Genomic DNA, 24,948 nt, shown 5'->3' with positions numbered 1-24,948 from the left:
GTGAATGCATGCTAGTGTGGGCACATTGTATATCCATGGACGTTAATTGTATTGGAGTTTAAGTTTATGGTTTAATACATTTCATTTGTCTGATTGAAACCAAAGAAATCCTGTTTGTGTTCATTTCTTTGCCTTATAATTGGAAAGCTGTGAACAAGGATTCACAAAGGGGGAGCTCAAAACACAGTGTGTTTAAAAATAAAACCCTGTTACAAGAAGACCAGGTGAAGGAAGTAACAGACCCCTAGACACCTTTCTCACCGAGTCATAACACCTTGACTTCCCTTTCTCCTCTAATAGAATTGTAAAATGCATTCATACTGATATCTCTCACAGGTTTTTTTTCATATTCCCTTTTTCAGCTATTACTATCATTTTGGTCTTCCTTTGCTTTATATTCTTTCATGGGATGTGGGCGTCACTGGCAAAACTAGCATTTGTTGCCCATCCCTAATTGTACCCTTGACAACTGTGTGGCTTGCTAAACCTTTTCAGAGAACAGTTAAGTGTCAACCACATTCTTGTGAGTCTGGAGTTACATGTAGGTCAGACCAGATAAGAACAGCAGATTTCCTTCCCCAAAGGACATTAATGAACCAGATGGGTTTTTATGACAAACAGTGATAGTTTTATGGCACTATTACTGAAACTAGCTTTCAATTCCAGGTTTTTATTTATTAATTGAATTTAAATTCCACCAGCTGCTGGAATTCCAGTAGATTTGTCAAGTATGATTTCCCTTTTGTAAATCCATGCTGACTCTGACCGATTCTACCACTGTTCTCCAAGTGCTCTGCTGTAAAATCTTTGATAATGGACTCTTGAATTTTCCCCACTACCGACGTCAGGCTGACTGGTCTATAATTCCCTGCTTTCTCTCTACCTCTCTTTTTAAATAGTGGGGTGACATTAGCTACCCTCCAATCTGTAGGAACTGTTCCAGAGTCTATAGAATCTTGGAAGATGACCACCAATACATCCACTATTTCTAGGGCCACTTCCTTAAGTACTCTGGGATGCAGACCATCAGGCCCTGAGGATTTATCGGTCGTCAGTCCCATCAATGTCCCCAACACCATTTCTCTACTAATACTGATTTCTTTCAGTTCCTCTCTCTCACTAAGCCCTGTGTTCCCTAACATTTCTGGTATGATATTTGTGTCCTCATTTGTGAAGACAGAACCAAAGCATTCATTTAGTTGGTCAGCCATTTCTTTGTTCCCCATAATAAATACCCTTTTCTGACTGTCTCTCTCTAGTATATCACAACCCCTTATTTAACACTGCTCCTAACTGTCTTTTTCTTGGCGATGGCACATAAAATATTCTTTCTGAAACCCATATCAATCCATAAAAGTACAATATAATAGTCGAGTGTACTTAGCCTGCTGACTATTTGACTTATTACACCAGTTTTAACTGCTAATTAATCAAGTTTTACTTAAAAATCTTTTTTAAAGCTCTTGCTGAAAGAAACTGCCCTAATCTACAACATTTCTCATTGATTGCACATACTATTTTGCTTGGAGGCAAACAGATAATTTCTGGAAGAATACATCAGCTAATCTACCGCTAACCAGTGTATCCTTTAGGCAAAGGCAGACTGAAATCACCATATTCCTGTTATCAACCTTTGACATTAATGAATGTTGAAGACCTACTGCAACACTATGAAAGACTTGAAATGAACTGCAGAATGATATCATTGCACATTGCCATCTTCGTTCCCTTCTTTGGCCTCCATATCTCGAGAGACAATGGCCTGGAGGTGGTCAGTGGTATGTGGAGCAGCGCCTGGAGTGGCTATAAAGGCCAATTCTAGAGTGACAGGCTCTTCCACAGGTGCTGCAGAAAAATTTGTTTGTCGGGGCTGTTACACAGTTGGCTCTCCCCTTGCGCTTCTGTCTTTTTTCCTGCAAACTGCTAAGTCTCTTCGAGTTGCCACACTTTAGCCCCGCCTTTATGGCTGCCCGCCAGCTCTGGGGAACGCTGGCAACTGACTCCCACGACTTGTGATCAATGTCACAGGATTTCATGTCACGTTTGCAGACGTCTTTAAAGCGGAGACATGGACGGCCGGTGGGTCTGATACCAGTGGCGAGCTCGCTGTACAATGTGTCTCTGGGGATCCTGCCATCTTCCATGAGGCTCACATGGCCAAGCCATCTCAAGCGCCGCTGACTCAGTAGTGTTTATAAGCTGGGGATGTTGGCCGCCTCAAGGACATCTGTGTTGGAGATACGGTCCTGCCACCTGATGCCAAGTATTCTCCGGAGGCAGCGAAGATGGAATGAATTGAGACGTCGCTCTTGGCTGACATACGTTGTCCAGGCCTCGCTGCCATAGAGCAAGATACTGAGGACACAGGCTTGATACACTCGGACTTTGTGTTCCGTGTCAGTGTGCCATCTTCCCACACTCTCTTGGCCAGTCTGGACATAGCAGTGGAAGCCTTTCCCATGCGCTTGTTGATTTCTGCATCTAGAGACAGGTTACTGGTGATAGTTGAGCCTAGGTAGGTGAGCTCTTGAACCACTTCCAGAGCGTGGTCGCCAATATTGATGGATGGAGCATTTCTGACGTCCTGCCCCATGATGTTCGTTTTCTTGAGGCTGATGGTTAGGCCAAATTCATTGCAGGCAGCCGCAAACCTGTCGATGAGACTCTGCAGGCACTCTTCAGTGTGAGATGTTCAAGCAGCATCGTCAGCTTTCCTCCAATTGCCATCCTCCAATTAGTACAAAACACCTGATTCCAAGAATTAAGAAAATTAATCTCAAATCTGTAGTTAATATGACACAAAAACTGGACTGGAAAATCTCTCCTTGGCTGGAATTTTAAGCTGGGCGGTCGGGAGCCGGACTCCGACGTAAATGTCGATGCCGATCCCGCTCCTGCCCAGCCTGGGGATGTGTCCCGTATTTTACGGATCCCCAGGCTTCAATTGGCCCAAGACGGGACTTCCACCCACTTGAGGGAGGAGGTCCCGCCTCAGTGAGCTGCCGGCCAAGCAGCGAGCTGGCAGCTCTTGGTCTCAGCAGCGCCACCGGGGGCGGTAGCCACTGCTGAGACTGCAGCCCAGCCAACGGAGGAGGACGCAGTGGAACCGGGACAGAAGGTAAGTTTGGGCAGCCTCACCAGGGGAATCGGTCGTGCCCTGGTGAGGCTAGGGTGAGCGTTTGTGGGGGAGGAGGGCGTCTTGGATCCCGGGATTGGGTTGGGAGGCGGGGGCGGCCCTCAATCGGGCACCCTGTGCCCGATTGTCAGGCACCCTCCCCCCCCCCACCCCGGGGTGCGGAAAGGCCGACAGCTATTGCTGGGCCACTTAAGGGTCATTGCCTTGGGTGGGCAGGCCTCTTCTCACCGCCACCACCCCCCACCCCCCGCCGGACCTCCGTAAACTTGGCAGGGGGCAGAATAGGGGCGGTTAGGCCTCCCGGAGCAACCCCCTCAATTTTACGCTGCCCCCACGCCACCATCTGACCCTCTGGGGTGGCGTAATATTTCAGCCATTCTGTCTGGAGTCTCTTGTTTGCATCAGGGTGGGAGGTAAAAACTTGCAGTGGGGACTGTGTTCACATGTGGTAACTAACTCGATGCCACGTTAAAGTACAACCCTCTCCGTCATTGCCAAGGGCCATTTGGGATGCCATTCAAACAGCTCCTGATGACTGTTGTCTCGATCAGCGCATGCCAGGCAAATATGTAAACCTCGCAGGCGGTCATTTAATCTGCGTGCTTAGTAGGCAATGAGATAATGAGCATGCTCAGTAGGCAGTGAGATAATGAGCATGCTCATTAGGCAGTGAGATAATGTGCATGCTCAGTAGGCAGTGAGATAATGTTCATGCTCAGTCGGCAGTGAGATAATGAGCATGCTCAGTAGGCAGTGAGATAATGTGCATGCTCAGTAGGCAGTGAGATAATGTTCATACTGTCGGCAGTGAGATAATGAGCATGCTCAATAGGCAGTGAGATAATGAGCATGCTCAATAGGCAGTGAGATAATGAGCATGCTCAGTAGGCAGTGAGATAATGAGCATGCTCAGTAGGCAGTGAGATAATCTGTATGTTCAGTTGGTGATATCATGTGTGTGCTCAGTCGTTGATAAAATTGTGTGCTCCATAAGTGATATATATTGAGCATGTGCAGTAGGTTGAGATGTTAAGTGTATGCTCAGTCAATGATATAATGCACATGCACAAGAGGCAGCGCTATAATGAGCGTGCTCAGTAAGCAGTGATATAATAAGCGTGCTCAGTAGGCGGTGATATAATGTGCGTGCTCAATAGCTGGTGATATAATGTGTAATCAAATGGATGAAAAACAACTAAACCTGCTGCCCCGATGGTATTCCAGGTGAGGTCTTCAAAGCTGGTGGGCTTTTGCTCACATCAAGTCTCCATGCACTCAACCTACAGATTTGGGAGGAAAAAGAACTGCCCCCCACCCCCATCGGATTTCAGGAAAGTGACAATTGTAACTATCTTCAGGAAGGGAGATAAATCATGCTGTGGAAACTATTGAGGTATTTCCCTCTTGTCCATAGCAGGAAAATCCTGACACGGATCATCCTGAATCGCCTACTTCCTATGGCTGAGGAAATCCTCCCAGAGACACAATGTAGCTTCAGACTTTCCAGAGGAACCTCTGACCTGGAACTCTACATTACATTCAACGATCTGACCAAAACATTTGACACATTAAATTGTGAGGCTCTGTGGATTGTGCTTCAAAGATTTGACACCTTCAAAATCTGGACTGGGGTCAAGCAAGGCTGTATGATAGCCCCCATACTATTTACAATCTACCTGACAGTGGCTGTTCACCTTGTCAGAGATAACCTGCCTACTGGTGTGAATATTAAATACCGCCTAGATGGAAAACTCTTTAACCTCAGTCTCCTACATGCCAACACTAAACTGACCACCATAGATATACATGATCTATGTATATCTATTAGAGCGAGAACAAACAGAGTTGTTATCTCTGGGTTGTTGCCCGTGCCACGTGATAGCGAAGCGAGGAATAGGGAGAGAGAGGAGTTGAACACGTGGCTGCAGGGATGGTGTAGGAGGGAGGGTTTTGGTTTCCTGCATAATTGGGGCTCTTTCTGGGGTAGGTGGGACCTCTACAAACAGGATGGTCTTCACCTGAACCAGAGGGGTACCAATATCCTGGGGGGGAGATTTGCTAGTGCTCTTCGGGGGGGTTTAAACTAATTCAGCAGGGGGATGGGAACCTAAATTGTAGTTCCAGTGTACAGGATGTTGAGAGTAGTGAGGTCAGGGATAAGGTTACAAGGATGCAAGAGGGCACTGGCAAGCAAGAACCCGGTTTAAAGTGTGTCTACTTCAATGCCAGGAGCATCCGGAATAAGGTGGGTGATCTTGCAGCATGGGTTGGTACCTGGGATGTCGATGTAGTGGCCATTTCGGAGACATGGGTAGAGCAGGGGCAGGAATGGATGTTGCAGGTTCCGGGATTTAGATGTTTCAGTAAGAACAGAGAAGATGGTAAAAGAGGGGGGGGGGATGGCATTGTTAATCAAGGAGAGTATTACAGCAACAGAAAGGACGTTTGAGGACTCGTCTACTGAGGAAGTATGGGCCGAGGCTAGAAACAGGAGAGGTGAGGTCACCCTGTTGGGAGTCTTTTATAGACCTCCAAATAGTTCCAGAGATGCAGAGGAAAGGACAGCGAAGATGATTCTCGACAGGGGCGAGAGTAACAGGGTAGTTGTTATGGGGGACTTTAACTTTCCAAATATTGACTGGAAATACTATAGTTCGAGGACTTTAGATGGGTCAGTTTTTGTCCAGTGTGTGCAGGAGGGTTTTCTGACATAGTATGTAGACAGGCCAACCAGGGGCGATGCCACATTGGATTTGGTACTGGGTAATGGACCCGGCCAGGTGTTAGATTTAGAAGTTGGTGAGCACTTTGGTGATAGTGATCACAATTCGGTTAGGTTTACCTTAGCGATGGGCAGGGACAGGTATATACCGCAGGGCAAGAATTGTAGCTGGGGGAAAGGAAATTATGATGCGATTAGGCAAGATTTAGGATGCGTAGGATGGGGAAGGAAACTGCAGGGGATGGGAACAATCGAAATGTGGAGCTTATTCAAAGAGCAGCTACTGCGTGTCCTTGATAAGTATGTACCTGTGAGGCAGGGAGGAAGTTGTCGAGCGAGGGAGCCGTGGTTTACTAAAGAAGTTGAAGCGCTTGTCAAGAGGAAGAAGAAGGCTTATGTTAGGATGAGACGTGAAGGCTCAGTTAGGGCGCTTGAGAGTTACAAGCTAGCCAGGAAGGATCTAAAGGGAGAGCTAAGAAGAGCAAGGAGAGGACAGGAGAAGTCATTGGCGGATAGGATCAGGGAAAACCCTAAGGCTTTCTATAGGTATATCAGGAATAAAAGAATGACTAGAGTTAGATTAGGGCCAATCAAGGATAGTAGTGGGAAGTTGTGTGTGGAATCAGAGGAGATAGGGGAAGTGTTAAATGAATATTTTGCGTCAGTATTTACAGTAGAGAAAGAAAATGTTGTCGAGGAGAATACTGAGATTCAGGCTACTAGGCTAGATGAGATTGAGATTCACAAGGAGGAGGTGTTATCAATTTTGCAAAGTGTGAAAATAGATAAGTCCCCTGGGCCAGATGGGATTTATCCTAGGATTCTCTGGGAAGCTAGGGAGGAGATTGCAGAGCCTTTGTCCTTGATCTTTATGTCGTCATTGTCGACAGGAATAGTGCCGGAAGACTGGAGGATAGCAAATGTTGTCCCCTTGTTCAAGAAGGGGAGTAGAGACAGCCCTGGTAATTAAAGACCTGTGAGCCTTACTTCGGTTGTGGGTAAAATGTTGGAAAAGGTTATAAGAGACAGGATTTATAATCATCTTGAAAAGAATAAGTTCATTAGCGATAGTCAGCACGGTTTTGTGACGGGTAGGTCGTGCCTCACAAACCTTATTGAGTTTTTCGAGAAGGTGACCAAACAGGTGGATGAGGGTAAAGCAGTGGATGTGGTGTATATGGATTTCAGTAAGGCGTTTGATAAGGTTCCCCATGGTAGGCTATTGCAGAAAATATGGAAGTATAGGGTTGAAGGTGATTTAGAGCTTTGGATCAGAAATTGGCTAGCTGAAAGAAGACAGAGGGTGGTGGTTGATGGCAAATGTTCATCCTGGAGTTTAGTTACTAGTGGTGTACCGCAAGGATCTGTTTTGGGGCCACTGCTGTTTGTCATTTTTATAAATGACCTGGAAGAGGGTGTAGAAGGGTGGGTTAGTAAATTTGCGGATGACACTAAGGTCGGTGGAGTTGTGGATAGTGCCGAAGGATGTTGTAGGGAACAGAGGGACATAGATAGGCTGCAGAGCTGGGCTGAGAGATGGCAAATGGAGTTTAATGCGGAAAAGTGCGAGGTGATTCACTTTGGAAGGAGTAACAGGAATGCAGAGTACTGGGCTAATGGGAAGATTCTTGGTAGTGTAGATGAACAGAGAGATCTTGGTGTCCAGGTGCATAAATCCCTGAAAGTTGCTACCCAGGTTAATAGGGCTGTTAAGAAGGCATATGGTGTGTTAGCTTTTATTAGTAGGGGGATCGAATTTCGGAGCCACGATGTCATGCTGCAGCTGTACAAAACTCTGGTGAGACCGCACCTGGAGTATTGCGTGCAGTTCTGGTCACCGCATTATAGGAAGGATGTGGAAGCTATGGAAAGGGTGCAGAGGAGATTTACTAGGATGTTGCCTGGTATGGAGGGAAGGTCTTCTGAGGAAAGGCTGAGGGACTTGAGGTTGTTTTTGTTAGAGAGAAGGAGGAGGAGAGGTGACTTAATAGAGACATATAAGATAATCAGAGGGTTAGATAGGGTGGATAGTGAGAGTCTTTTTCCTCGGATGGTGATGGCAAACACGAGGGGACATAGCTTTAAGTTGAGGGGTGATAGATATAGGACAGATGTCAGAGCTAGTTTCTTTACTCAGAGAGTAGTAGGGGCATGGAATGCCCTGCCTGCAACAGTAGTCGACTCGCCAACTTTAAGGGCATTTAAGTGGTCATTGGATAAACATATGGATGAAAATGGAATAGTGTAGGTCAGATGGTTTCACAGGTCGGCGCAACATCGAGGGCCAAAGGGCCTGTACTGCGCTGTAATGTTCTAAAAAAAAAACAGTTTGAGGATGACTGCAGTGTCGTTGCCCACTCTGCACCAGATTTGTCAGCTGCTCTTGATCTCTTCAATTCTCCACACAAGAGACTCGGCCTGACTTTGAATGTTGCCAAAACAAAACTCATATCAACCCACACCTGGTCAGCCAAATATTCCACTTCCCATATATGTTGAAGGAGAGACTCTGGAATATATTGAGCATTTCCTATACCTTGGCAGCCACCTCTCTCAAAATGCCACCATTGATGAGGAGATCCAACACTGGATCTCCTGCTCTTAATTTGCATGTGCGTATGGGTCAGCTGTGCCAGCTCAGCCTTCTACACACTACGGCAGTGAGTGTTTGACAACAAAGACCTCTGCAAGTCAACAAAAGTCCTTGGGTACAGAACAGTTGTCGTCAGCACACTCCTGTACTGCAGTGAGACTTGGACTGTGTGTCTTCTTTTGGGCCTCCTTATCTCGAGAGACAATGGATATGCGCCTGGAGGTGGTCAGTGGTTTGTGAAGCAGCGCCTGGAGTGGCTATCAAGGCCAATTCTGCAGTGACAGGCTCTTCCACAGGTGCTGCAGAGAAATTTGTTTGTTGGGGCTGTTGCACAGTTGGCTCTCCCCTTGCGCCTCTGTCTTTTTTCCTGCCAACTACTAAGTCTCTTCGACTCGCCACAATTTAGCCCTGTCTTTATGGCTGCCCGCCAGCTCTGGCGAATGCTGGCAACTGACTCCCACGACTTGTGATCAATGTCACACGATTTCATGTCGCGTTTGCAGACGTCTTTATAACGGAGACATGGACGGCCGGTGGGTCTGATACCAGTGGCGTGCTCGCTGTACAATGTGTCTTTGGGGATCCTGCCATCTTCCATGCGGCTCACATGGCCAAGCCATCTCAAGCGCCGCTGACTCAGTAGTGTGTATAAGCTGGGGATGTTGGCCGCTTCAAGGACTTCTGTGTTGGAGATATAGTCCTGCCACCTGATGCCAAGTATTCTCCGAAGGCAGCGAAGATGGAATGAATTGAGACGTCGCTCTTGGCTGGCATACGTTGTCCAGGCCTCGCTGCCGTAGAGCAAGGTACTGAGGACACAGGCCTGATACACTCGGACTTTTGTGTTCCGTGTCAGTGCGCCATTTTCCCACACTCTCTTGGCCAGTCTGAACATAGCAGTGGAAGCCTTACCCATGCGCTTGTTGATTTCTGCATCTAGAGACAGGTTACTGGTGATAGTTGAGCCTAGGTAGGTGAACTCTTGAACCACTTCCAGAGCGTGGTCGCCAATATTGATGGATGGAGCATTTCTGACATCCTGCCCCATGATGTTCGTTTTCTTGAGGCTGATGGTTAGGCCAAATTCATTGCAGGCAGACGCAAACCTGTCGATGAGACTCTGCAGGCATTCTTCAGTGTGAGATGTTAAAGCAGCATCGTCAGCAAAGAGGAGTTCTCTGATGAGGACTTTCCGTACTTTGGACTTCGCTCTTAGACGGGCAAGGTTGAACAACCTGCCCCCTGATCTTGTGTGGAGGAAAATTCCTTCTTCAGAGGATTTGAACGCATGTGAAAGCAGCAGGGAGAAGAAAATCCCAAAAAGTGTGGGTGCGAGAACACAGCCCTGTTTCACACCACTCAGGATAGGAAAGGGCTCTGATGAGGAGCCACCATGTTGAATTGTGCCTTTCATATTGTCATGGAATGAGGTGATGATACTTAGTAGCTTTGGTGGACATCCGATCTTTTCTAGTAGTCTGAAGAGACCACGTCTGCTGACGAGGTCAAAGGCTTTGGTGAGATCAATGAAAGCAATGGAGAGGGGCATCTGTTGTTCACGGCATTTCTCCTGTATCTGACGAAGGGAGAACAGCATGTCAATAGTCGATCTCTCTGCACGAAAGCCACACTGTGCCTCAGGGTAGACGCGCTCGGCCAGCTTCTGGAGCCTGTTCAGAGCGACTCGAGCAAAGACTTTCCCCACTATGCTGAGCAGGGAGATTCCACGGTAGTTGTTGCAGTCACCGCGGTCACCTTTGTTTTTATAGAGGGTGATGATGTTGGCATCGCGCATGTCCTGGGGTACTGCTCCCTCGTCCCAGCACAGGCATAGCAGTTCATGTAGTGCTGAGAGTATAGCAGGCTTGGCACTCTTGATTATTTCAGGGGTAATGCTGTCCTTCCCAGGGGCTTTTCCGCTGGCTAGGGAATCAATGGCATCACAGCTCATCCATGACTGGTAGAGGCTGGGCTGCATTGAGGGCAGTCTCAGTGACAGCATTCTCCCTGGAGTACAGTTCTAGGTAGTGCTCAACCCAGCGGTCCATCTGTTTGCGTTGGTCAGTGATTATGTCCCCCGATTTAGATTTGAGGGGGGTGATCTTCTTGATGGTTGGCCCAAGAGCTCTCTTCATGCCATCATACATTCCTCTGATGTTTCCGGTGTCTGAGGCCAGCTGAATATGACTGCATAGGTGTTGCCAGTAGTCGTTTGCGCAACGCCTAGCTGTTCTTTGTGCAGTACTTCTGGCTGCTTTAAGTGCTGCGGATGTTAAATCGCTGGGGGCTTTCTTGTAGTTCAAAAGTGCAATGCGCTTAGCGGCTATGACAGGTTCCAGCTCTTCATTATGAGATTGAAACCAGTCTGCATTTCTCTTCGCACTTTTGCCGTAGGTGGTCAAAGCTGACTCATAGATGGCGTCTCTGATGTGGGCCCACTTGGTCTCAGCATCCCCTGTGGGAGTGTTTTGAAGGGCTGTTACAAGTGAATTTAGAAATTTTTGTAACAGCTGTGGGTGAGAAATTCTGCTCGTGTTGATGCGCGGGCGGCCCTTCTGCTTGGAATGATGCAACTTCTTTGGTCTGAGTCTAACCTTGCTGCACACCAGGGAGTGGTCGGTGTCGCAGTCCGCACTGTGGAAGCTGCGTGTGATTTGAACACTGTTTAAGGCGGCTCGCCTTGTGACAATGAGGTCTAGCTGGTGCCAACGACGTGATCTTGGGTGCCTCCATGAAACCTGGTGACAGGGTTTAGTGTGAAAGAACGAGTTGGTGATGCAGAGGTTATGATAGGTACACAACTCAAGCAGTCTCTGCCCGTTCTCATTCATCCTTCCAACGCCATAGCGCCCAAGGCAGGAGGGCCATGAGTCATGGTCGGCCCCAACCCTGGCATTAAAGTCCCCCAGCAGGAATAGGTGTTCGGTGTTGGGGATGCTGCTAATGATGTTATGGAGTTGTTCATAGAACTGGTCTTTAGCTTCAGGTGCGGAACAGAGTGTTGGAGCATAGATGCTGAGTAGGTGTACTGGACCAGAGGTGGTGAGCAGTCGGATGGACAGTATGCGTTCCGAGCCATTTGAGGGAGGCTCTATCATGCTGAGCAAGGAGTTTCTGATGGCGAAGCCCACTCCATGCTGTCTTGGTTCTTCAGGATCCCTGCCCTGCCAGAAGAAGGTGTAGTCTTGCTCTGCTAGAGAGCCACTCGCGGGGAGGCAAGTCTCCTGAAGTGCTGCAATGTCCACATTGAATCTACTGAGCTCGTTGTTAATGATGGCGGTCTTCCGAGAATCGTTGATTTGTGTAAGGTCTTCCGACAGGCCAGGACACATAGTTCTGACGTTCCAGCTTGCAAAGCGAAGGGCTGGTACCTTCTTTCCTTTTTTCATGTTGTTTGGTGCGGTGTATCAGTCCACCTTTCGGGCAATGACCCTGAGCTCCAAGCACCCATTGAAGCAGGCAGACTGTGGCGGGACAGAACCTTATTGACCGGGGGCTGCCCGGTTTGAGGCGGGCGGTAGCTGTCCAGTGAGGTGCAATGACCTCTCCCACCGACAAAGGCAACCCGTGGCGCCCAGTTTCTACGCCAATTTATCTGGACTTATAACCCGTAACTGCGGCCTTCCGTGTTGTTTCAGTCGCTGTGAGGCAATTATGGAGTGACCTCTCCATGGCGCATGCCTGGGCAAATTTATGGAGGTTGAGAGTTGCCCAGTCGTCAAAACCCCCCTCTCGGCCTTTCTGGTGGGGTCCAAAGGAGTGCAGGACACGACGTTTGGCACCAGTATGGCTGCAGGAACTGCCGGAAACATGCCAAAGGTGACACATGACCGCCTACGGGGTTCCGCTCCGGATTTTCTGTTAGGGTTTACTCCCTTAGCCTTGGTCTCTCCCGAGACGCCCACAAGGCAGTGGGGTTGTTGGGGCCCCTACGCAGGTGTAGGATGGTGCCGGTGGGAGGAGGGGATGCAAGGGGGAGGGGTAGAGGGAGGGGGTGGGGGGGGGGTGCAGGGGAAGGGGGTGCGGGGTGAAGATGGTGCGAGGGGGGGGCGGGCTGGGACGGGGTTGTGAGGGGGTGAGCTGAGAGGGTGGAGCAGGGAAGGGGACGGGGGTGGGGGGGGTGGAAGGGGGGTAAAGGTGGGGGGAGGGGGGGTGGAATCTGGTGCAGGTAATAAGCCATTTCCTCAGTGCCCACCATCGACGTCCGGAAAGCTCATCCACGTCCTTCGGGAGGTGAAGCATCATTTGGCAGACTTAGAGGTGATTACATTTGCTAAGGGTTTTTTTTTTTGCAGTGGTTTAAATAAAGGCATGCAGCATTGCCGACAGTGCGCTGCAGATGCTCTCCGAGCCATCTCCCGCGGGCGCTTTGAAGTTGCGGCCGGGGGGGGCCGTTCGTGGATGTTTTGGGTGTTCGGGGCACCTTTTCACAGGACTTCTCTCGGGTCCCGCAGCTCCTTCTTCACCTCAATGGACTTACCGCATGCCGTGGCTGCAGACACTCTGGACTGTGAAGACAGCAGGATCGGAGATTAAAGTATCGGCAGCTGTTCTCGTCAGTTTCATCCGGATCAATTTCATTGAGAAAACAAAGAGCAGGTGTGGCTGGGGGAGGGCAGTGGGCCCAGGTAACATACACTAAACTAACTGTTAACTTTTAGATAGGGCTAAAATGAACTGATTTAAAGAGCCAGGGGAATTTAAACAGTTTAAGAGGGCAGATTGGGGGAGAAAACGTTAGGGATGGGAGCAGATGGCCATGGATAGAGTTGAACAGCAAGGGAGCTTCCAGCCCAGGAGCCATCTTGCCATCTTGTGTGTAGTGGCACATAAGATCACTTGCAAAATTAATTCAGCAATGCCTCCGTTACATCCTCCGGATTCAATGCGAGGACCGTTGAGCAAACTCTGATGTTCTTCTCGAAGCCAGCTGCATAATCATTCAGGCAAAATTCCTGCAAAACCAACTTCGATGACTGGACACTGTGTCTGGATGACTGAAAACTGTCTCCCCTGCCAGATCCTGTTTTCTCAACTCTCAAATGGCCAGCATTGCGGGGAGGACAAAGAAAACGCTTCAAAGACACTCAGAAGCTCTCTTTGAAGCACGGCAGCATTGACATTGATGACAGGGAAGAACTTGCTACCAATCGTTCAAAATGGCGATGACCTGTCCATCAAGCTGCATCATGCTTCTAGTCTAAAGACCTTAATGATGAGGCAGAACAGCGGCAGAGAAGGAATGAAAAGGAAGAAAATCCCGCACTCCGGATCCCACTACCTCATGCTCCATGTGCCCGAAGATCTACAGGTTGAGAATCGGCCTGTTCAGTTGCATGAGGATCCACAGCAGAAACTCCTGACCCTGAATAGACGTCATCCTCGAATCGAGGGACAGCCGACGGCAGTAATGTAGGTGATATAACGAGTGTGCTCAGTAGGTGGTGATATAATGGGAAAGAATTTATCCATGTTGCACCTTTACCGATGGCAGAACCAGAAATGGGCGGCATTTCCGCTCCCTCCCTTTTTGCTGGTTGTGAATATAACTGAAAATCAAAGGGCCGACGGCAGGTACAGGAGACACATGAGATCATGTGATGGGGAACACTTTACATTGGTGGAACCCACCGTCATTCAGTGAAGCATCATGTACAGCAGGGCTATAAATAATCTTTCTACGTTTTTTCACCTCAGCTGAGTATAAGATTTTACCCACTCTCACCAATTTTTACATCTCTTCAACACCATCATCACCCCACTTTGTAATTGTTTGGTTCATTTCATTCCTAACACCACCATGTCTGCAAGTGGGCAGAGACTAGCCCCATGGTTCAGTGATGCCTCCCTGCAGGTTCTCCTCCAGGATGTCAGGGAAAGGCGCGAGGTCCTCTTTCCTGCAGATGGCATCAGAAGACCCTCCCGCCTGACCAAGACAGCCTGGACATAGGTGGCAGAGGAGATGTTGAACCATGGGGTTTAATAGTACTTTAGTGCAGTGCAGGAAATGGGTCACTGACCTGCTCAGATAGGCGAGGGCAAGTGATATGGCCAAATCCTGACAAATGGTATCTCGTGGGGTCCTCAAATCTTTATATCTGTCAGTGGGCATCCATGCCAAGCACGTGAATGCTGATCAACCTTGGTGCCACATAGCAATTGTGGCCAGAGAACGTGGAGATTTGGAGTTTGGTAGCGTTTGGATGCAGCGTGTAACTGACAGGCCAGTACGTGTGATGAGGATTGATGCAGACAAGAGGGGTTAGGAGTAACTTGACATGTCATTAACTTAGCACTTTCTCGTGTGGGACAAACAGACCCGCAATCAGTGTGAGCGCACCAAGACAGGGGGTGGTGTTCCAGATCGAAGAGTCCTGACCCCAGCAGGGGGGGAGGCGGTCCAGATAGCAGGAGGGGAGGGAGAACAAGCCATTGTGGGAGGCGAGACTGGATCGTCTAGGTGTAGGAATGAAGAGCCAAACTTACTGTTGCTGCCATATGGGCATATAGGATGATCACGCGAAAAAGTGATGCACTTATGCTGTAATGATTAATGTGGTTCTGTTTGTTCTCCATTGCAGGTGCCCGCAATCACTTGATGAGGATGATGATGAGCCAGCAAACTGTTGACTCCGTATGTGGGGTTGGTGAGTGGGGGTGGGGGGGGTGATAAAAGCAATGCCCCAGAGGGTACTCTGTCACCTGCCTCTTCTGCATCCTCCGCCAGCACAGTTACATCCACAGGATCTGTGGGGGTTTGCATGCAGAATCAGGGTCACAATCTGGTGGACATGACACAGACATGTCCGAGCAGCTGAGGGAACATGTGCCAGCTGGGTCCCCTGGCATTCGGAGGTTTGCTGGGGACCAGGCTCCCGCTGAGCCCCACACTGATCATGGTCCTCTGGTCAAGGCTGGAAATGAAGCGAACCTTTAGGGAACATACATCACAGATGTCAGAGGTCATGAACAGCTTTGTGTGGATGATAGAGGAGACCATGCAAGCCGTACGTCTGCCATGTCAGTAGTGAGGAGGAAAGCCATAGATTACAGGTCAATATAGATGGGCTAATAAGATGGGCGGAGCAGTGGCAAATGGAATTTAATCCTGAGAAGTGTGAGGTGATGCATTTTGGGAGGACTAACAAGGCAAGGGCATATACAATGGATGGTAGGACCCTAGGAAGTACAGAGGGTCAGAGGGACCTTGGTGTACTTGTCCATAGATCACTGAAGGCAGCAGCACCCTGGCAGATTTGGTGGTTAGGAAGGCATATGGGATACTTGCCTTTATTAGCTGAGGCATAGAATATAAGAGCAGGGAGGTTATGATGGAGCTGTACAAAACGCTAGTTAGGCCACAGCTGGAGTACTGTGTACAGTTCTGGTCGCCACACTACAGGAAGGATGTGATTGCACTGGAGAGGGTGCAGAGAAGATTCACCAGGATGTTGCCTGGGCTGGAGCATTTCAGCTCGGAAGAGAGACTGGATAAGCTAGGGTTGTTTTCCTTAGAGCAGAGAAAGCTGAGGGGGGACATGATTGAGGTATACAAAATTATGCGAAGCATTGATAGGTGAGATAGGAAGAGACTTTTTCCCTTAGCAGAGGGGTCAATAACCAGGAGGCATAGATTTAAGGTAAGGGGCAGGAGGTTTAGAGGGGATTTAAGGAAAAAAAATTTCACTCAGAGGGTAGTTTGAATCTGGAACACACTCCTGAAGAAGTGATAGAAGCAGGAACCCTCACAACATTTAAGAAGTATTTAGATGAGCACTTGAAACGCCATAGCATACAAGGTTATGGGCCAAGTGCTGGAAAATAGGATTAGAATAGGTGCTTGATGGCCAGCACAAACACAATGGTACGAAGGGCCTGTTTCTGTGCTGTATAAATCTACGACTCTATGATACTATGTCCCAGACATGTGACGTATGGCTTCCTCCCTGGAGAGGGTGGCGACGGCCATGAAGGGCCAGGTGGAGCACTCGACACATAGATGCGCTTTGACCTGCATTTCCTTGCTATAGCCCTGGGCTTGATGCAGAAGAGTCTATGCAAGAGGGGGCAAGGTACCTGGACCTACTTTCAGGGGCCCCTTTCCTTCAGGGAGACAGGCAGGTGCCATTGTGCACCCAGATGAAGGAGGACCTCAAGCCAGCTGCCCTGGGGCCTTTCTCTCATGATACTCCCAGAATAAGCGACTCTTGGATAGGTACATGGATGATCGTAGAATGAAGGGTAGGTAGTTAGTTTGATGTTAGAGTAGGTTAAAGGTTCGGCACAACATCGTGGGCCGAAGGGTCTGTTCTGTGCTGTACTGTTCTATGTTCTGTGTTCTATGTTCTATGATAAGTGATGTCTCCTCTTCCCCCTACCCCTGAAATTGGCCCCCTTACCTCCAGCAGGCATGTCCCGGGGGATGCTGCTGCAGAAATGCAAGAGACCTCCAGTGGGATGGAGCCCTCAAGGCCCCATATCTCTGGAGGACACCCGTCATGGTCATCCACAGTAATGTGGCATCGCAATGAACAGACTGCCTCCACCTCAGCTGTAGATGTTGGAGTTGCACCAAGACAGAGTGGGAGGAAGCATAAACTTAAGGAATATGAGCACGACAGTGGCACGGGTCGTCAATTCAGCAATTTTACACATGCACATAGTTCACAATATATTTTTTCTGCTTTATTATTTTGTACATTTTAGTCATTTTTGAAACTTGCCTAGTTAGCTAAATATAACGGCACGCCTCATGGCTGATACGCTCTGATGTTTACAGAGGAGTAATGGACTTGGACTTTATTGATGAAAGTTTTTTGATTGTGCATTCATTCTTCACTGATTGGTCGTTTGAGTGTGCAGTTTTGCACTCGTCAGTCTGTGGGACATGGCTTCATATGGAGGTTCAGCTGCTCCTCCCTTCTGTGCCTTGCAAAGGAGTTTGTCTGAGTCAACTCACATCCCAGAGCGTTAGATGGTGCATGTGGACTCAAAGTAATGTTATGGTGGTGCTGTTTCTGATTGAGTGGTCAAGGCTGGTTGATAAGCATATGTCCAGGTGCGGCACAGATATCTTTGGATTCAGCATTCACTAGCGAGTGGGGTCAAAAAGCTCCACTCTCCGTGCATTGTAGCTGGCAGAGGATGCCTGTTTTGAGTTTGGAGTACTGGAGAGGGGTAGGTCAACATCCCAGGAAGGCAATAGAGTTCTGGCTTTGGAACAATAATCATGCAGGTGCCTCACTCTTGGCCAAAATGTGCGAATATAAGGTTGTCCCTGGTATCCCATGCACATCTCTCCATAGCCCTGGGATCCATTAAAGGCTCATTCACATTCCTGGCCTCCTCCTCAGGCTCATCTAAATCATCCTCCTCTGAGGAGGAGAGGTGCTCCACCCGTTTCTCTTGCTGCAAAATGCGTCTGCATTGCATTGGCAAGTTGTGCAGTGCACAGCAGACAACGACTATTCGTGAGACCCTCTGTGGTGTGTACTGCAGAGCCCCTCCTGACCAGTCAAGATAGTGGAAACACATTTTCAGCAAACCAATGGTGTGTTTGATGATAGCTCTGGTGGAGGCGTGAGCTGCATTGTATCACTCTTCAGCTGCGCTTTGGAGATGTCTCACTGGTGTCATTAACCGTGTCCGCAGGGGTAACCCTTGTCACACGGGATCCAGCCGTCAACCTGGGCTAGTGCCTCTAAAATTACCAGGAGTTGAGAATTTCTCAAAAATGTTTGTGTCGTGACAGCTCCCTGGGGAATAAACACAGACCTGCATGATTTGCCGCCTGTGGTCGCAAACCAGATGAACGTTTAAAGTTCAAATGATTTACAAATGCAGCTGACTGGTCTCATGGAGCTCTAATGGCCACATGAGTGCAATTGTATTGTCCACTTGTACTCTAGGGAAATGAATGATGGTGCCGAGGACTGCTGACCTTGCTGCTTGTCTGTCCTCATCTACTGGGAAATGAATGAAATCAATTGCACGATGGAATAGGGCATTGGTCACCTCCTTTTATGCACGTGTGAGTGGCAGCCTGTGAGATGCCACATATGCCACCTGTTGAGCCCTGGAAAGCACCACTTACAAAAACTCGAGTGCCACTGTCACCTTGAGGGCAACTGGCACCAAATCCACATGGTTGCAGGTCTTGCTGAATGATCCCATAATCACTTACATTCCTCAGAATTCTCTGGCATTGCCTCTTGGACATTTGAAGGTAGTTAGTTCCTGTCCTGAGGACGCGTTGACGTGCCAGCACCCGTCTTCTATAACATTCTGAGCAGCCACCCCGCCTTGTGCTTGCTGCTGGCATGGCGGCCTCAGACGCTGAGTGGCAAGAACTCTCCTTTGTCACATCCTCTGCTCTTGCTTCCGAGGTTGTAAAAGAATTGGGTGTATGAGAACAATGTCATTGCAGCTTTATAACTATTTGAACAACATTGAAAAGAAAACTTCTTTGACCGTGATGTTCAACCATTGAACTCAGGAGTAGACAGGTTCTGTGCGCCTCCCATTGTGCTCAGCAGCAACTCCACCCACCCAACACTGGCCTCCTCCCACTTCGATCTGTGCTTTTTGCGTGCCCACATGAGTTTTAGTCTCCTTTTGCAACATGGTGCGCGTCTGACTCAAAGCACCTTCCACCCTCCTCTTACCACTTTCCAGCTTGCCTCCATCACCCTTGACCCACCCAACATTACCTTGCAACCCTCCTCTGTGACTCTTGAACCTCCCCCATTACACTAGACCATGTAATTATCGATGTCTACATGCCATCTCTCCCTGCTGTGCTTACACTCATCACCATCAAAATGCCACTCTCACCCTAAATCCTCCAGTCTTCAACCTTAAAGCAGTTGTCCAATCCTGTGCCCCGCCCTATGAGGTCGTGCAATACCAGACCATGACTCTGGACCTGCCCCCTACCTAATCACACTGTCCCCTGTGACTGTGACCGTTCCCTCCACCAGCCAGTGCTGAAAAGTTCAAGAAAGAAAACCACTGACCTCAGGCACATCTGTACAAATCCGACTGGTTCATGCCACCTTTAAATACATGTGAAATAGGTGCCACAAAATCTCCGTGCGCCGCTGACTGAATCTGGCAGGTAGCACTTAATTTCAATTAATTATGAGGTAATGAGTATTCATGGTCTGCAAATGTATGAAAATTTGGAACCTGCCACAGGACGGCGTGAGGCTCAACCCACCACAAACACGCCACTGACTTCATCTCTAAATTTGAACCCGCCATAGGGAGATTGAAATATTGCCTCCTGCCTAATTAAGTCACCCTGTTCACCATGAATGTTGCTCTTGCAGGTCCCATAAAATTCCCCCCAATGTGTGTGCTCAGTAGGTGATATATAATGTGTGTGTTCAGTAGGTGATATATAATGTGTGTGTTCAGTAGGTGATATATAATGTGTGTGCTCAGTAGGCGATATATAATGTGTGTGCTCAGTAGGCGATATATAATGTGTGTGCTCAGTAGGCGATATATAATGTGTGTGCTCAGTAGGCGATATATAATGTGTGTGCTCAGTAGGTGATATATAATGTGTGTGCTCAGTAGGCGATATATAATGTGTGTGCTCAGTAGGCGATATATAATGTGTGTGTTCAGTTGGTGATATATAATGTGTGTGCTCAGTAGGCGATATATAATGTGTGTGCTCAGTAGGCGATATATAATGTGTGTGTTCAGTAGGCGATATTTAATGTGTGTGTTCAGTAGGCGATATATAATGTGTGTGTTCAGTAGGCGATATTTAATGTGTGTGTTCAGTAGGCGATATATAATGTGTGTGCTCAGTAGGCGATATATAATGTGTGTGCTCAGTAGGCGATATATAATGTGTGTGCTCAGTAGGCGATATTTAATGTGTGTGCTCAGTAGGCGATATATAATGTGTGTGCTCAGTAGGCGATATATAATGTGTGTGCTCAGTAGGCGATATATAATGTGTGTGTTCAGTAGGCGATATATAATGTGTGTGCTCAGTAGGCGATATTTAATGTGTGTGCTCAGGCGATATATAATGTGTGTGCTCAGTAGGCGATATATAATGTGTGTGCTCAGTAGGCGATATATAATGTGTGTGCTCAGTAGGCGATATTTAATGTGTGTGCTCAGTAGGCGATATATAATGTGTGTGCTCAGTAGGCGATATATAATGTGTGTGTTCAGTAGGCGATATATAATGTGTGTGCTCAGTAGGCGATATATAATGTGTGTGCTCAGTAGGTGATATATAATGTGTGTGCTCAGTAGGCGATATATAATGTGTGTGCTCAGTAGGTGATATATAATGTGTGTGCTCAGTAGGCGATATATAATGTGTGTGCTCAGTAGGCGATATATAATGTGTGTGCTCAGTAGGCGATATATAATGTGTGTGCTCAGTAGGCGATATTTAATGTGTGTGCTCAGTAGGTGATATATAATGTGTGTGTTCAGTAGGTGATATATAATGTGTGTGCTCAGTAGGCGATATATAATGTGTGTGCTCAGTAGGCGATATATAATGTGTGTGCTCAGTAGGCGATATATAATGTGTGTGCTCAGTAGGCGATATATAATGTGTGTGCTCAGTAGGCGATATATAATGTGTGTGCTCAGTAGGTGATATATAATGTGTGTGCTCAGTAGGTGATATATAATGTGTGTGTTCAGTAGGCGATATATAATGTGTGTGCTCAGTCGGCGATATATAATGTGTGTGCTCAGTAGGCGATATATAATGTGTGTGTTCAGTAGGCGATATATAATGTGTGTGCTCAGTAGGCGATATATAATGTGTGTGCTCAGTAGGCGATATTTAATGTGTGTGCTCAGTAGGCGATATATAATGTGTGTGCTCAGTAGGCGATATATAATGTGTGTGCTCAGTCGGCGATATATAATGTGTGTGCTCAGTAGGCGATATATAATGTGTGTGCTCAGTAGGCGATATGTAATGTGTGTGCTCAGTAGGCGATATGTAATGTGTGTGCTCAGTAGGCGATATGTAATGTGTGTGCTCAGTAGGCGATATGTAATGTGTGTGCTCAGTAGGCGATATGTAATGTGTGTGCTCAGTAGGCGATATGTAATGTGTGTGCTCAGTAGGCGATATGTAATGTGTGTGCTCAGTAGGCGATATATAATGTGTGTGCTCAGTAGGCGATATTTAATGTGTGTGCTCAGTAGGCGATATATAATGTGTGTGTTCAGTAGGCGATATATAATGTGTGTGCTCAGTAGGCGATATATAATGTGTGTGTTCAGTAGGCGATATATAATGTGTGTGCTCAGTAGGCGATATATAATGTGTGTGCTCAGTAGGCGATATATAATGTGTGTGCTCAGTAGGTGATATATAATGTGTGTGTTCAGTAGGCAGTGGTACATTGTTACTCTTCAACATCCATTAAAATTTCTCCTATCTGCAAAAAAAGGACAATTTTTTTTCCATTTTTTTTGGCCTGCTTATGAAATTGTGATGAAGTGCAGCTTTAATTTGTTTGGTTCTCCTGGGGAAGGGTAATTATGTTACACCTGTAACAAAGTTCATGAGATGGACTCAGGAACTCACCAAAGGTGCCAGACAGGAAAGAAGTTACTAGTCCATCCAGTCTGTCCGGCAGAATTGTGCATACATTCGTCTCCATTTCTCCATTTCCTGAGAGAGGTAAAAAAGAAATTAGGAACCCAGACCAATGACGGATAAAAATCTGGAATATTCTTCCCCCTCCAGGCATTCAGAACTTGTCCAAGAGATCACCCTGGATGAATGATTCATGGGACCTTCCTCCTGGACGAGGTGATGGTCATTCAGGCCATGTGAAGGCTATCTTAGCTCTTTCAGTATTTCTAAAAACGTACCCTTCCCCGAATAATTGATATGAAGAACTAAAAGTCTCACCTTCTTTGGGCAAGAAGTATGGCATTGACTAAACTTCAAAGAACAAATTCAAATAAAATCTTTGAGAGAGATTTGGGTTGTTGTCATCAGCCTTGTGCTGGATGTCTTATTTTACCATGATTGGCACTTTCAACATGGCTATCACCCTGTCTCTATATAAACATCCCATTTGATTAACACATCAATGGCCAACACCGCTAGTGGGCGGAGGATGGCATTACAATATATTTTTCCTATATTTCCTATTCCTAAAATCAAAAACAAAGTGTTGAGCCATGAAATCCGATAAGGCCCAAAAATAGTGGTCGGGATCATGATGCACCATTAACCTGTGCCTGTCACTTCCAATGCAGAAAGCACACAAGCATCGTGCTGCTGTCTCAATTCAATGATTTAGTCATTGCTAAGTGCACTTTTGAATGACTGTATGCCACAGCAAGGGGCACAAAATCATGAGAGATTAACACCACTTAGAGCTAGCCTGCAGTACTTAAGGAAGTTTGTTTCTCTTAAAGGGGAGGTGTATTGTGGCTATATCAGGTGCTGGAAATGTCTAGGGAAGAGTGTTGAGCAACAAGAACACGGAATAAGCTGCAACAAGGTGGACAGCATGTTCCAAGGTTTTCTGACACAGCATTGGAGACCTTGGTGCTGGAGGTGGACTTGAGGAGAGAGGTTCTCTATCCACAGGGAGCCAGGAGGCTGTCCAGATACAGGGTGAAGGCAGTGAGAAAGGCACAGTCAATGCCAGGAGTCTACTCCCGAGGACCTGGATGCTGTGCCATAAGAAGTTCCATGACCTCATGCGAGCAGTCAAGGTCAACTTTAAATGCCACATCTTTACAACAGAACCATTAGCCTCTCACACTGCTCAATTCACCACCGCTCTTCACTCACCTACCAACAATCTCTATCAACCATGAATCATACCTCACATTCATAGCTTCTACTCACCCTCACACACTTCACACTGCTGCAAGCCTCATTTCACAACTTGCACGCACTGTCAGCTATTCAACCATGACAGGTACATCAACCAAACACATTGCACCACACTCATTGACACACCTCTCTTGCAGTACAAGGTAGTGCACAACATCAGACAGCAGCAGCATATCACTGGGCGAAAGGCATGGCTGCCTGACCTCAACTCCTTGGAGGAGACAGTGTTCGCTATCATTGGAATGGCCAAGACTGAGGTCAGTGGTGGGGCTGAAACCATCGAAGATGATGATATGCTCATACCTAATCCTGCTTCTCTCATCCCACTTCCCCTTTATCTCACACTATTTTCTGATTGATAAGATACTTGCTTACACTGCCCATCCCTCTCCACAACCTGACCCCTGTAACTTTCTCTTTTCCCATAGCCAAGAAAAGTAACTTGGCCAGGCAGTGATGCAGGAACCAGAAGTGGGAGAGCAAGAGGAGACTGATGATGAAGAAATACTATCACTTAATCTTACACTCACAGCCACCAGCTCAAACACTGACACTGTACGTACTTTAGAGTGTAGCTTAGAGGCTGGATCTGTATTAATGAGTCAGCGGGCATGAATGGTCTGCAGCCAGGGCAGAGGGAAAGGGTAGAGCAGATGGCAGCTTGATGGAGGGCAAGGTCACACACAAGTTCTGCTGCAGAGGACTCAGTTGAGGACTTCGCTGGGGCTGTGTACAGAAAAAGGCTAATGTGCACAGTGAAATGCTTGGTGCATTGGCAGGTCTGCTAAAAAGCCTGCTGTCACTGTTAAGGAGCATGGAGGAGTCCAGCACCAACTACACACAGGGATCTGTGCAGAACTTGGAGCCCATCCTTTCCAGTGTGGAAGTGGTGGCCACCTCCATTAGCCGACTTGTGAACCCAACCATGATGCATTGTCTGACCGCTGATGTCTCAGCTTCCATTGCAGCACAAACAGAAGCTGCCCACTGTCTGGGTGCTGCAGTGGAAGCTCAGTGTGAAAGCATGCTAGTTCAGCTATTTGCTATGCAAGCGCAGCTTGTTACCATGCAGGATCCGGCTGCTGCTATCATGGCAGTGGATACCAGTGCTTAAAGCGGCTTGCAAAGTGTCACAGCAGTCCAGCAATCTGTGCTCCAACAGTTTGCTAGGATTGCTGAGGTGCCTCCTGGAGAGAGTGGCAGTGGTTCCATGGAGTGCTAACCTACTGTCCTCTCTCAGGATGACAGCATTTGTGCTCCCACCACTGCCATTCTGCCTGTGCCCTTGCTGTTGCCTCTCAGCCAGCCAGCTAGATTGCTGCCACTCATGCCAAGGTAGTGCAGTCTGAATCTGTTGAAAGTCATCCTGAAAGTCTATCTGCAATCTCCCCCTACTGAAAGTTAGCAGCCTTCACCAGCCATGCTGCAGCTACTGGGGTAGCAGTGTGTCGGAGCATTGGGACAGGCAAAGGCACACAGACAAACACTGAGGGAATGCACAAGAGTGAGGAACTGACCTTTGTATCCAATATTGGATGGTTTGATTCATAAAGCTAGTTTGGAGCATTTGTTTTGTGTGGCTTTTATTTTTGTATTGTGGCCAAGTGGACTCTGATGGTCAGCGACAGAGGGAAGGTAAG

The sequence above is a fragment of the Heterodontus francisci genome, chromosome 15 (genome assembly GCF_036365525.1).
Source record: "Heterodontus francisci isolate sHetFra1 chromosome 15, sHetFra1.hap1, whole genome shotgun sequence".
Taxonomy (NCBI): Eukaryota; Metazoa; Chordata; class Chondrichthyes; order Heterodontiformes; family Heterodontidae; genus Heterodontus; species Heterodontus francisci.
Note: the sequence above shows the minus strand (reverse complement) of the source record.